This window comes from Oncorhynchus mykiss, chromosome 18 (assembly GCF_057628025.1).
Source record: "Oncorhynchus mykiss isolate SJ-2025 chromosome 18, ASM5762802v1, whole genome shotgun sequence".
Taxonomy (NCBI): Eukaryota; Metazoa; Chordata; class Actinopteri; order Salmoniformes; family Salmonidae; genus Oncorhynchus; species Oncorhynchus mykiss.
Window position 1 is genome coordinate 41,246,793 of NC_143039.1, and position 13,800 is coordinate 41,260,592.

Consider the following 13,800-nt stretch of genomic DNA (forward strand, 5'->3'; position numbering starts at 1 on the left):
ATTCCCAATAGTAATCTAGAACAGTAGCAGTGGGATGCTCAACCTCACAGCCTTTCAACTAGAGGTCGACCGATTATGATTTTTCAACGCCATATCGATACCAATTATTGGAGGACCAAAAAAGCCGATACCGATTAATCAGCCAATTAAAAATATATATATTTGTAATAATGACAATTACAACAATACTGAATTAACACTTATTTTAACTTAATATAATACATCAATTAAATCAATTTAGCCTCAAGTAGATAATGAAACATGTTCAATTTGGTTTAAAAAATGCAAAAACAAAGTGTTGGAGAAGAACGTAAAAGTGCAATATGTGTTATGTAAGAAAGCTAATGTTTCAGTTCCTTGCTCAGAACATGAGAACATATGAAAGCTGGTGGTTCCTTTTAACATGAGTCTTCAATATTCCCAGGTAAGAAGTTTTAGGTTGTAGTTATTATAGGACTATTTCCCTCTATACCATTTGTATTTCATTAACCTTTGACTATTGGATGTTCTTATAGGTGTAATGGATGTGAAATAGCTAGCTAGTTAGCGGTGGTGCGCACTAAATAGCATTTCAATCGGTGACGTCACTTGCTCTGAGACCTTGAAGTAGTGGTTCCCCTTGCTCTGCAAGAGCCGCGGCTTTTGTGGAGCGATGGGTAACGATGCTTCATGGGTGACTGTTGTTGATGCGTGCAGAGGGTCCCTGGTTCGCGCCCGGGTATGGACGAGGGGACGGTCTAAAGTTATACTGTGACATTGGTGCCGTGACCTGGATCGCTGGTTGCTGCGGAACAGGAGGAGGTCAAAAGGGGGGTGAGTGTAATGGATGTGAAATAGCTAGCTAGTTAGCGGTGATGCGCGCTAAACAGCGTTTCAATCGGTGACGTCACTTGCTCTGAGACCTTGAAGTAGTGGTTCCCCTTGCCCTGCAAAAGCTGCGGCTTTTGTGGAGCGATGGGTAACGATGATTCGTGGGTGACTGTTGTTGATGTGTGCAGAGGGTCCCTGGTTCACGCCCGGGTATGGGTGAGGGGACGGTCTAAAGTTATACTGTGACATAGGCACTTTAGTGTTGCCAGTGTAACAGTATAGCTTCCGTCCCTCTCCTTGCTCCTCCCTGGGCTCGACAAGCAACACAAAGACAACAGCCACCACATCGAAACAGCGTTACCCATGCAAAGCAAGGGAAACAACCACCCCAAGGCTCAGAGCGAGTGAAGTTTGAAACGCTATTAGCTCGCGCTAACTAGCCAGCCATTTCACTTCGGTCACACCAGCCTCATCTCGGGAGTTGATGGGTTTGAAGTCATAAACAGCGCAATGCTTGACGCACAACGAAGAGCTGCTGGCAAAACGCAGAAAAGTGCTGTTTGAATGAATGTTTACGCTCCTTTTACGCGCCTGCTTCTGCCTACCATCGCTCAGTAATATCATCAACCTAGTGATTATGATTGATTGTTTTTTTATAAGATAAGTTTAATGCTAGCTAGCAACTTACCTTGGCTTACTGCATTCGCGTAACAGGCTCCTTGTGGAGTGCAACGAGAGAGAGGCAGATCATTATTGTGTTGGACTAGTTAACTGTAAAGTTCAAGATTGGATCCCCCGAGCTGACAAGGTGAAAATCTGTCTTTCTGCCCCTGAACGAGGCAGTTAACCCACCATTCCTAGGGCATCATTGAAAATAAGAATGTGTTCTTAACTGACTTACCTAGTTAAATAAAGATAAAATAAAGGTGTAAGAAAAAAAAAAAAAAATTGGCAAATCGTCGCCCAAAATACAGATTTCCGATTGCTATGAAAACTTGAAATCGGCCCCAATTAATCGGCCATTCCGATTAATCGGTTGACCTCTACTTTCAACCCAATAAGCTAATGACCATTTTTTTTACGCTGTATATCCAAAAGCATCTCACCTGCCTCCACTAGTAAGGCACATACAGATGTTAATTTAAATGCACCAATACACATCCTTAAAGCTATATACTGGTTTCTGTCCAGCTTCTGAAGCCAAGTCTTCGCCGCTGTTCCATAAACTATACAGCCGTAATAATTTGTCGTCCTGATCAGAGCTCTACAAATATCCATCAACGATTGTCTGTTAGCACGCCATTCATAACCAGAGACAGAGCGCATACACTTTGTTTCAGCATTTATGACATGATCTTTCCATGTACAGTACCAGTCAAAGACACACCTACTCATTCAAGAGTGTGCAAAGCTGTCATCAACGCAAAGGGTGGCTACTTAGAAGAATCTCAAATATATTTTTGATTTGTTTAACACTTATTTGGTTACTACATGATTCCTTCCATATGTGTTATTTCATAGTTTCTGTCTTCACGATTATTCTACAATGTAGAAAATAGTAGAAAAATAAAGAAAAAATTTGAATGAGTGTTCAAACTTTTGACTGGTACTGTATTTCTTAAACTCCTGACCGTTAGCAATAAGGTTTCTGGTATTCCTCTGAACGATAACATAAAACCTTAACTCTAATTATCATCATACGGAGACATTCCATCATTAGTATTATTAGGAGTCAACATATCAACAATCATGAAGACAGTAACATCTTTTACTCCTAAAAACTCGGTTGCTGCTTCCACAATTAACAATTAACTTGGCAGTTCTTTCTACAAACGCAGTCATGTTGATAACCTTTCCATTTAAGGGTAAGAAGTCAATCTGATAAACTATTAAGGTGTCCTTTGAAGCATTTGTGAGAGCAAGATTTCTGAAGAGGTCTCGTATCCGTATCTGGACCAACATAAGCAACATATCCTACAGTAGGTCCCCTTATTCCAGGACTGACCCTTTATCTCCATCATTCTGCCTAATAGTTCCACCCATCTGCCTAATAGTTCCACCCATCTGCTTAATAGTTCCACCCATCTGCTTAATAGTTCCAGCAATCTGCTTAATAGTTCCACCCACCTGCCTAATAGTTCCACCCATCTGCTTAATAGTTCCACCCATCTGCCTAATAGTTCCACCCATCTGCTTAATAGTTCCACCCATCTGCTTAATAGTTCCACCCATCTGCTTAATAGTTCCACCCATCTGCTTAATAGTTCCACCCATCTGCTTAATAGTTCCACCCATCTGCTTAATAGTTCCACCCATCTGCTTAATAGTTCCACCCATCTGCCTAATAGTTCCACCCATCTGCCTAATAGTTCCATCCATATGCTTAATAGTTCCACCCATCTGCTTAATAGTTCCACCCATCTGCCTAATAGTTCCACCCATCTGCCTAATAGTTCCACCCATCTGCCTAATAGTTCCACCAATCTGCCTAATAGTTCCACCCATCTGCTTAATAGTTCCAACAATCTGCTTAATAGTTCCACCCATCTGCCTAATAGTTCCACCCATGTGCTTAATAGTTCCACCCATCTGCCTAATAGTTCCACCCATCTGCCTAATAGTTCCACCCATCTGCTTAATAGTTCCACCCATCTGCTTAATAGTTCCAGCAATCTGCTTAATAGTTCCACCCACCTGCCTAATAGTTCCACCCATCTGCTTAATAGTTCCACCCATCTGCCTAATAGTTCCACCCATCTGCTTAATAGTTCCACCCATCTGCCTAATAGTTCCACCCATCTGCCTAATAGTTCCACCCATCTGCCTAATAGTTCCACCCATCTGCCTAATAGTTCCACCCATCTGCTTAATAGTTCCACCCATCTGCCTAATAGTTCCACCCATCTGCTTAATAGTTCCACCCATCTGCCTAATAGTTCCACCCATCTGCCTAATAGTTCCACCCATCTGCGTAATAGTTCCACCCATCTGCTTAATAGTTCCACCCATCTGCTTAATAGTTCCACCCATCTGCTTAATAGTTCCACCCATCTGCCTAATAGTTCCACCCATCTGTCTAATAGTTCCACCAATCTGCTTAATAGTTCCACCCATCTGCCTAATAGTTCCATCCATCTGCCTAATAGTTCCACCAATCTGCTTAATAGTTCCACCAATCTGCTTAATAGTTCCACCCATCTGCCTAATAGTTCCACCCATCTGCCTAATAGTTCCACCCATCTGTCTAATAGTTCCACCAATCTGCTTAATAGTTCCACCCATCTGCCTAATAGTTCCATCCATCTGCCTAATAGTTCCACCAATCTGCTTAATAGTTCCGCCAATCTGCTTAATAGTTCCACACATCTGCCTAATAGTTCCACCAATCTGCTTAATAGTTCCACCCGTCTGCTTAATGGTTCCACCCATCTGCTTAATAGTTCCACCCATCTGCTTAATAGTTCCACCCATCTGCTTAATAGTTCCACCCATCTGCATAATAGTTCCACCAATCTGCTTAATAGTTCCACCAATCTGCCTAATAGTTCCACCCATCTGCCTAATAGTTCCACCCATCTGCCTAATAGTTCCACCCATCTGCCTAATAGTTCCACCCATCTGCCTAATAGTTCCACCCATCTGTCTAATAGTTCCACCAATCTGCTTAATAGTTCCACCCATCTGCCTAATAGTTCCACCCATCTGCCTAATAGTTCCACCAATCTGCTTAATAGTTCCGCCAATCTGCTTAATAGTTCCACCCATCTGCCTAATAGTTCCACCAATCTGCCTAATAGTTCCACCCATCTGCCTAATAGTTCCACCAATCTGCTTAATAGTTCCACCCATCTGCCTAATAGTTCCACCCATCTTCCTAATAGTTTCACCCATCTGCTTAACAGTTCCACCAATCTGCCTAATAGTTCCACCAATCTGCCTAACAGTTCCACCAATCTGCCTAATAGTTCCACCAATCGGCCTAATAGTTCCACCCATTTGCCTAATAGTTCCACCCATCTGCCTAATAGTTCCACCCATCTGCCTAATAGTTCCACCCATCTGCCTAATAGTTCCACCCATCTGCCTAATAGTTCCACCCATCTGCCTAATAGTTCCACCCATCTGTCTAATAGTTCCACCAATCTGCTTAATAGTTCCACCCATCTGCCTAATAGTTCCACCAATCTGCTTAATAGTTCCACCCGTCTGCTTAATGGTTCCACCAATCTGCTTAATAGTTCCACCCGTCTGCTTAATGGTTCCACCAATCTGCTTAATAGTTCCACCCATGTGCTTAATAGTTCCACCCATCTGCTTAATAGTTACATCCACCCATCTGCTTAATAGTTCCACCCATCTGCTTAATAGTTCCACCCATCTGCTTAATAGTTCCACCCATCTGCATAATAGTTCCACCAATCTGCTTAATAGTTCCACCAATCTGCCTAATAGTTCCACCAATCTGCCTAATAGTTCCACCCATCTGCCTAATAGTTCCACCCATCTGCCTAATAGTTCCACCCATCTGCCTAATAGTTCCACCCATCTGCCTAATAGTTCCACCCATCTGTCTAATAGTTCCACCAATCTGCTTAATAGTTCCACCCATCTGCCTAATAGTTCCATCCATCTGCCTAATAGTTCCACCCATCTGCCTAATAGTTCCACCCATCTGCCTAATAGTTCCACCCATCTGCCTAATAGTTCCACCCATCTGCCTAATAGTTCCACCCATCTGCCTAACAGTTCCACCAATCTGCCTAATAGTTCCACCCATCTGCCTAATAGTTCCACCCATTTGCCTAATAGTTCCACCCATCTGCCTAATAGTTCCACCCATCTGCCTAATAGTTCCACCCATCTGCCTAATAGTTCCACCCATCTGTCTAATAGTTCCACCAATCTGCTTAATAGTTCCACCCATCTGCCTAATAGTTCCACCCATCTGCCTAATAGTTCCACCCATCTGCCTAATAGTTCCACCAATCTGCTTAATAGTTCCACCCATCTGCTTAATAGTTCCACCCATCTGCCTAATAGTTCCACCCATCTGCCTAATAGTTCCATCCATATGCTTAATAGTTCCACCCATCTGCTTAATAGTTCCACCCATCTGCCTAATAGTTCCACCCATCTGCCTAATAGTTCCACCCATCTGCCTAATAGTTCCACCAATCTGCCTAATAGTTCCACCCATCTGCTTAATAGTTCCAACAATCTGCTTAATAGTTCCACCCATCTGCCTAATAGTTCCACCCATGTGCTTAATAGTTCCACCCATCTGCCTAATAGTTCCACCCATCTGCCTAATAGTTCCACCCATCTGCTTAATAGTTCCACCCATCTGCTTAATAGTTCCAGCAATCTGCTTAATAGTTCCACCCACCTGCCTAATAGTTCCACCCATCTGCTTAATAGTTCCACCCATCTGCCTAATAGTTCCACCCATCTGCTTAATAGTTCCACCCATCTGCCTAATAGTTCCACCCATCTGCCTAATAGTTCCACCCATCTGCGTAATAGTTCCACCCATCTGCTTAATAGTTCCACCCATCTGCTTAATAGTTCCACCCATCTGCTTAATAGTTCCACCCATCTGCATAATAGTTCCACCAATCTGCTTAATAGTTCCACCAATCTGCCTAATAGTTCCACCCATCTGCCTAATAGTTCCACCCATCTGCCTAATAGTTCCACCCATCTGCCTAATAGTTCCACCCATCTGCCTAATAGTTCCACCCATCTGTCTAATAGTTCCACCAATCTGCTTAATAGTTCCACCCATCTGCCTAATAGTTCCATCCATCTGCCTAATAGTTCCACCAATCTGCTTAATAGTTCCACCAATCTGCTTAATAGTTCCACCCATCTGCCTAATAGTTCCACCCATCTGCCTAATAGTTCCACCCATCTGTCTAATAGTTCCACCAATCTGCTTAATAGTTCCACCCATCTGCCTAATAGTTCCATCCATCTGCCTAATAGTTCCACCAATCTGCTTAATAGTTCCGCCAATCTGCTTAATAGTTCCACACATCTGCCTAATAGTTCCACCAATCTGCTTAATAGTTCCACCCGTCTGCTTAATGGTTCCACCCATCTGCTTAATAGTTCCACCCATCTGCTTAATAGTTCCACCCATCTGCTTAATAGTTCCACCCATCTGCATAATAGTTCCACCAATCTGCTTAATAGTTCCACCAATCTGCCTAATAGTTCCACCCATCTGCCTAATAGTTCCACCCATCTGCCTAATAGTTCCACCCATCTGCCTAATAGTTCCACCCATCTGCCTAATAGTTCCACCCATCTGTCTAATAGTTCCACCAATCTGCTTAATAGTTCCACCCATCTGCCTAATAGTTCCACCCATCTGCCTAATAGTTCCACCAATCTGCTTAATAGTTCCGCCAATCTGCTTAATAGTTCCACCCATCTGCCTAATAGTTCCACCAATCTGCCTAATAGTTCCACCCATCTGCCTAATAGTTCCACCAATCTGCTTAATAGTTCCACCCATCTGCCTAATAGTTCCACCCATCTTCCTAATAGTTTCACCCATCTGCTTAACAGTTCCACCAATCTGCCTAATAGTTCCACCAATCTGCCTAACAGTTCCACCAATCTGCCTAATAGTTCCACCAATCGGCCTAATAGTTCCACCCATTTGCCTAATAGTTCCACCCATCTGCCTAATAGTTCCACCCATCTGCCTAATAGTTCCACCCATCTGCCTAATAGTTCCACCCATCTGCCTAATAGTTCCACCCATCTGCCTAATAGTTCCACCCATCTGTCTAATAGTTCCACCAATCTGCTTAATAGTTCCACCCATCTGCCTAATAGTTCCACCAATCTGCTTAATAGTTCCACCCGTCTGCTTAATGGTTCCACCAATCTGCTTAATAGTTCCACCCGTCTGCTTAATGGTTCCACCAATCTGCTTAATAGTTCCACCCATGTGCTTAATAGTTCCACCCATCTGCTTAATAGTTACATCCACCCATCTGCTTAATAGTTCCACCCATCTGCTTAATAGTTCCACCCATCTGCTTAATAGTTCCACCCATCTGCATAATAGTTCCACCAATCTGCTTAATAGTTCCACCAATCTGCCTAATAGTTCCACCAATCTGCCTAATAGTTCCACCCATCTGCCTAATAGTTCCACCCATCTGCCTAATAGTTCCACCCATCTGCCTAATAGTTCCACCCATCTGCCTAATAGTTCCACCCATCTGCTTAATAGTTCCACCCATCTGCCTAATAGTTCCACCCATCTGCCTAATAGTTCCACCCATCTGCGTAATAGTTCCACCCATCTGCTTAATAGTTCCACCCATCTGCTTAATAGTTCCACCCATCTGCTTAATAGTTCCACCCATCTGCATAATAGTTCCACCAATCTGCTTAATAGTTCCACCAATCTGCCTAATAGTTCCACCCATCTGCCTAATAGTTCCACCCATCTGCCTAATAGTTCCACCCATCTGCCTAATAGTTCCACCCATCTGCCTAATAGTTCCACCCATCTGTCTAATAGTTCCACCAATCTGCTTAATAGTTCCACCCATCTGCCTAATAGTTCCATCCATCTGCCTAATAGTTCCACCAATCTGCTTAATAGTTCCACCAATCTGCTTAATAGTTCCACCCATCTGCCTAATAGTTCCACCCATCTGCCTAATAGTTCCACCCATCTGTCTAATAGTTCCACCAATCTGCTTAATAGTTCCACCCATCTGCCTAATAGTTCCATCCATCTGCCTAATAGTTCCACCAATCTGCTTAATAGTTCCGCCAATCTGCTTAATAGTTCCACACATCTGCCTAATAGTTCCACCAATCTGCTTAATAGTTCCACCCGTCTGCTTAATGGTTCCACCCATCTGCTTAATAGTTCCACCCATCTGCTTAATAGTTCCACCCATCTGCTTAATAGTTCCACCCATCTGCATAATAGTTCCACCAATCTGCTTAATAGTTCCACCAATCTGCCTAATAGTTCCACCCATCTGCCTAATAGTTCCACCCATCTGCCTAATAGTTCCACCCATCTGCCTAATAGTTCCACCCATCTGCCTAATAGTTCCACCCATCTGTCTAATAGTTCCACCAATCTGCTTAATAGTTCCACCCATCTGCCTAATAGTTCCACCCATCTGCCTAATAGTTCCACCAATCTGCTTAATAGTTCTGCCAATCTGCTTAATAGTTCCACCCATCTGCCTAATAGTTCCACCAATCTGCCTAATAGTTCCACCCATCTGCCTAATAGTTCCACCAATCTGCTTAATAGTTCCACCCATCTGCCTAATAGTTCCACCCATCTTCCTAATAGTTTCACCCATCTGCTTAACAGTTCCACCAATCTGCCTAATAGTTCCACCAATCTGCCTAACAGTTCCACCAATCTGCCTAATAGTTCCACCAATCGGCCTAATAGTTCCACCCATTTGCCTAATAGTTCCACCCATCTGCCTAATAGTTCCACCCATCTGCCTAATAGTTCCACCCATCTGCCTAATAGTTCCACCCATCTGCCTAATAGTTCCACCCATCTGCCTAATAGTTCCACCCATCTGTCTAATAGTTCCACCAATCTGCTTAATAGTTCCACCCATCTGCCTAATAGTTCCACCAATCTGCTTAATAGTTCCACCCGTCTGCTTAATGGTTCCACCAATCTGCTTAATAGTTCCACCCGTCTGCTTAATGGTTCCACCAATCTGCTTAATAGTTCCACCCATGTGCTTAATAGTTCCACCCATCTGCTTAATAGTTACATCCACCCATCTGCTTAATAGTTCCACCCATCTGCTTAATAGTTCCACCCATCTGCATAATAGTTCCACCAATCTGCTTAATAGTTCCACCAATCTGCCTAATAGTTCCACCAATCTGCCTAATAGTTCCACCCATCTGCCTAATAGTTCCACCCATCTGCCTAATAGTTCCACCCATCTGCCTAATAGTTCCACCCATCTGCCTAATAGTTCCACCCATCTGTCTAATAGTTCCACCAATCTGCTTAATAGTTCCACCCATCTGCCTAATAGTTCCATCCATCTGCCTAATAGTTCCACCCATCTGCCTAATAGTTCCACCCATCTGCCTAATAGTTCCACCCATCTGCCTAATAGTTCCACCCATCTGCCTAATAGTTCCACCCATCTGCCTAACAGTTCCACCAATCTGCCTAATAGTTCCACCAATCTGCCTAATAGTTCCACCCATTTGCCTAATAGTTCCACCCATCTGCCTAATAGTTCCACCCATCTGCCTAATAGTTCCACCCATCTGCCTAATAGTTCCACCCATCTGTCTAATAGTTCCACCAATCTGCTTAATAGTTCCACCCATCTGCCTAATAGTTCCACCCATCTGCCTAATAGTTCCACCCATCTGCCTAATAGTTCCACCAATCTGCTTAATAGTTCCACCCATCTGCTTAATAGTTCCACCCATCTGCCTAATAGTTCCACCCATCTGCCTAATAGTTCCATCCATATGCTTAATAGTTCCACCCATCTGCTTAATAGTTCCACCCATCTGCCTAATAGTTCCACCCATCTGCCTAATAGTTCCACCCATCTGCCTAATAGTTCCACCAATCTGCCTAATAGTTCCACCCATCTGCTTAATAGTTCCAACAATCTGCTTAATAGTTCCACCCATCTGCCTAATAGTTCCACCCATGTGCTTAATAGTTCCACCCATCTGCCTAATAGTTCCACCCATCTGCCTAATAGTTCCACCCATCTGCTTAATAGTTCCACCCATCTGCTTAATAGTTCCAGCAATCTGCTTAATAGTTCCACCCACCTGCCTAATAGTTCCACCCATCTGCTTAATAGTTCCACCCATCTGCCTAATAGTTCCACCCATCTGCTTAATAGTTCCACCCATCTGCCTAATAGTTCCACCCATCTGCCTAATAGTTCCACCCATCTGCGTAATAGTTCCACCCATCTGCTTAATAGTTCCACCCATCTGCTTAATAGTTCCACCCATCTGCTTAATAGTTCCACCCATCTGCATAATAGTTCCACCAATCTGCTTAATAGTTCCACCAATCTGCCTAATAGTTCCACCCATCTTCCTAATAGTTCCACCCATCTGCCTAATAGTTCCACCCATCTGCCTAATAGTTCCACCCATCTGCCTAATAGTTCCACCCATCTGTCTAATAGTTCCACCAATCTGCTTAATAGTTCCACCCATCTGCCTAATAGTTCCATCCATCTGCCTAATAGTTCCACCAATCTGCTTAATAGTTCCACCAATCTGCTTAATAGTTCCACCCATCTGCCTAATAGTTCCACCCATCTGCCTAATAGTTCCACCCATCTGTCTAATAGTTCCACCAATCTGCTTAATAGTTCCACCCATCTGCCTAATAGTTCCATCCATCTGCCTAATAGTTCCACCAATCTGCTTAATAGTTCCGCCAATCTGCTTAATAGTTCCACACATCTGCCTAATAGTTCCACCAATCTGCTTAATAGTTCCACCCGTCTGCTTAATGGTTCCACCCATCTGCTTAATAGTTCCACCCATCTGCTTAATAGTTCCACCCATCTGCTTAATAGTTCCACCCATCTGCATAATAGTTCCACCAATCTGCTTAATAGTTCCACCAATCTGCCTAATAGTTCCACCCATCTGCCTAATAGTTCCACCCATCTGCCTAATAGTTCCACCCATCTGCCTAATAGTTCCACCCATCTGCCTAATAGTTCCACCCATCTGTCTAATAGTTCCACCAATCTGCTTAATAGTTCCACCCATCTGCCTAATAGTTCCACCCATCTGCCTAATAGTTCCACCAATCTGCTTAATAGTTCCGCCAATCTGCTTAATAGTTCCACCCATCTGCCTAATAGTTCCACCAATCTGCCTAATAGTTCCACCCATCTGCCTAATAGTTCCACCAATCTGCTTAATAGTTCCACCCATCTGCCTAATAGTTCCACCCATCTTCCTAATAGTTTCACCCATCTGCTTAACAGTTCCACCAATCTGCCTAATAGTTCCACCAATCTGCCTAACAGTTCCACCAATCTGCCTAATAGTTCCACCAATCGGCCTAATAGTTCCACCCATTTGCCTAATAGTTCCACCCATCTGCCTAATAGTTCCACCCATCTGCCTAATAGTTCCACCCATCTGCCTAATAGTTCCACCCATCTGCCTAATAGTTCCACCCATCTGCCTAATAGTTCCACCCATCTGTCTAATAGTTCCACCAATCTGCTTAATAGTTCCACCCATCTGCCTAATAGTTCCACCAATCTGCTTAATAGTTCCACCCGTCTGCTTAATGGTTCCACCAATCTGCTTAATAGTTCCACCCGTCTGCTTAATGGTTCCACCAATCTGCTTAATAGTTCCACCCATGTGCTTAATAGTTCCACCCATCTGCTTAATAGTTACATCCACCCATCTGCTTAATAGTTCCACCCATCTGCTTAATAGTTCCACCCATCTGCTTAATAGTTCCACCCATCTGCATAATAGTTCCACCAATCTGCTTAATAGTTCCACCAATCTGCCTAATAGTTCCACCAATCTGCCTAATAGTTCCACCCATCTGCCTAATAGTTCCACCCATCTGCCTAATAGTTCCACCCATCTGCCTAATAGTTCCACCCATCTGCCTAATAGTTCCACCCATCTGTCTAATAGTTCCACCAATCTGCTTAATAGTTCCACCCATCTGCCTAATAGTTCCATCCATCTGCCTAATAGTTCCACCCATCTGCCTAATAGTTCCACCCATCTGCCTAATAGTTCCACCCATCTGCCTAATAGTTCCACCCATCTGCCTAATAGTTCCACCCATCTGCCTAACAGTTCCACCAATCTGCCTAATAGTTCCACCAATCTGCCTAATAGTTCCACCCATTTGCCTAATAGTTCCACCCATCTGCCTAATAGTTCCACCCATCTGCCTAATAGTTCCACCCATCTGCCTAATAGTTCCACCCATCTGTCTAATAGTTCCACCAATCTGCTTAATAGTTCCACCCATCTGCCTAATAGTTCCACCCATCTGCCTAATAGTTCCACCCATCTGCCTAATAGTTCCACCAATCTGCTTAATAGTTCCACCCGTCTGCCTAATAGTTCCACCCATCTTCCTAATAGTTTCACCCATCTGCTTAACAGTTCCACCAATCTGCCTAATAGTTCCACCAATCTGCCTAATAGTTCCACCCATCTGCCTAATAGTTCCACCCATCTGCCTAATAGTTCCACCAATCTGCTTAATAGTTCCACCCATCTGCCTAATAGTTCCACCCATCTTCCTAATAGTTTCACCCATCTGCTTAACAGTTCCACCAATCTGCCTAATAGTTCCACCAATCTGCCTAATAGTTCCACCCATCTGCCTAATAGTTCCACCCATCTGCCTAATAGTTGCACCCATCTGCCTAATAGTTCCACCCATCTGCCTAATAGTTCCACCCATCTGTCTAATAGTTCCACCAATCTGCTTAATAGTTCCACCAATCTGCCTAATAGTTCCACCCATCTGCCTAATAGTTCCACCAATCTGCTTAATAGTTCCACCAATCTGCTTAATAGTTCCACCCATCTGCCAGGTTGGATGGTGACCGTTGCTGCACAGCTATTTTCAGGTCCGGGCTCTGGCTGGGCCACTCAAGAACATTCAGACTTGTCCCGAAGCCACCCCTGCATTGTCTTGGCTGTGTGCTTACGGTTGTTGTTCTGCTGGAAGGTGAACCTTCGCCCCAGTCTGAGGTCATGAGCGCTCTGGAGCAGGTTTTCACCAAGGATCTCTCTGTACTTTGCTCCGTTCAGCTTTCCTCGATCCTGTCTCCCAGTCCCTGACGCTGAAAAACATCCCCACACCATGACGCTTCCACCACTATGCTTCCCTGTAGGGATGATGCCAGGTTTTCTGCAGACGTGACGCTTGGTATTCAGGCCAAAGGGTTCAATCTTGGTTTCATCAGACCAGAG